Source organism: Lucilia cuprina, chromosome 4, assembly GCF_022045245.1.
Source record: "Lucilia cuprina isolate Lc7/37 chromosome 4, ASM2204524v1, whole genome shotgun sequence".
Lineage (NCBI taxonomy): Eukaryota > Metazoa > Arthropoda > Insecta > Diptera > Calliphoridae > Lucilia > Lucilia cuprina.
Window position 1 is genome coordinate 78,032,416 of NC_060952.1, and position 1,465 is coordinate 78,033,880.

Genomic DNA, 1,465 nt, shown 5'->3' on the forward strand with positions numbered 1-1,465 from the left:
GTACTTCAGCAGTTTTCAGCCCTGGACACACTATATGTGCAGATTTTGTAGGTCCTCTACCGAGATCTACCCATGGTAACACGACATTAATTGCTTTTCATGATAAATTTACCAAGTGGTCCGAATTTGTTCCGGTTAGAAAAGCCACAACACAAACTTTTTTAAAGGCTTTTCGTGAAAGGATATTGTGTCGTTTTGGAGTTCCTCATGTCCTACTTACCGACAACGGCACTCAATTCACCAGCCGAGAGTGCCAAAAATATTTTAAATCTTTGGGAGTTGAGCAACGTTTCACAGCACCTTATTCACCACAAGAAAACCCTACTGAGAGAACAAATAGAACTATAAAAACCATGATCGCTCAATTCACCGAGAAAAACCATAGAAAATGGGACGAACAACTACCCGAACTAACATTGGCCGTGAACTCTAGTAAACAATCTTCCACCAAATATAGTCCGGCATATTTGACACTCGGCAGAGAACTACGTCTTCCGAATACGCTGTTTGATGATAAAACTAACTCAGAAAACGCAGCCAATGATACAAGCCCTGAAGATCGTCATAATCACCTATTGGACATTTTCCAACTAGTACGCTATAACCTACAAACCGCAACGGAAAAACAAGCATCGCATTATAATTTACGTCATCGGGAATGGGCCCCTAAAAGAGGAGATCTTGTCCTGTGATAGTTGAACTTATTGATCCCGAGACTAAAAAGAAGAAAGGTACTGCCCATCTAAAAGATTTAAAAACTTACCATACGGATTGTTAAAATGACAGAAGAAAAATTCAAGATGAGCTGCTTACGTTTTAGACAAGCCATGGATAAGGAAAAAGAAAAACGCAGAAAAACCATATATTTAAATGCTCCGGTGGAAAGAGCCGAAATCACTTCAGTTGTGAAACTGCCGAACCTATATTTGCCGGATTTGTTACCTAATCCGAAACCCAAATCAGACGTTCTTGCTATATTGGTAAGAGAGTTAGGACCTGATCAAGTTGAAGAATTTGATCCAAAGGTACGACTAATCTCAGAAGTTTTATCCTCAATTGAGCCAATTACAGCAGGAAAGCGGGCACGTTTCAAACGAATTTATGGTGCGATTACAGTAATAATTTATATACGATGTTCCTTGGATGTCTGGTTGATCTTCGGAGATGAGAAGTTTATTTTTCCCAAACCCCGAAACGATGTAGACATAGAAATTTCTCAAGACTAAAAAAAAAAATATGTAACCAAGAGGGAGATGTAACGAACTTTTCGTTGCATACATGAATTTACTTATTTTCTTATACATGAATTATAATTGTGTTATTAATTAAACAATATATTTAATGAATTATTTATAACTTATACTCTGGAAATTTGAACTGTTAATTATTTTACATATGTTCGTACTTTGCATAAATTATTTCTTATGTTCTGTTACTTAAAGTAATGTTAAATAACATATTAGTT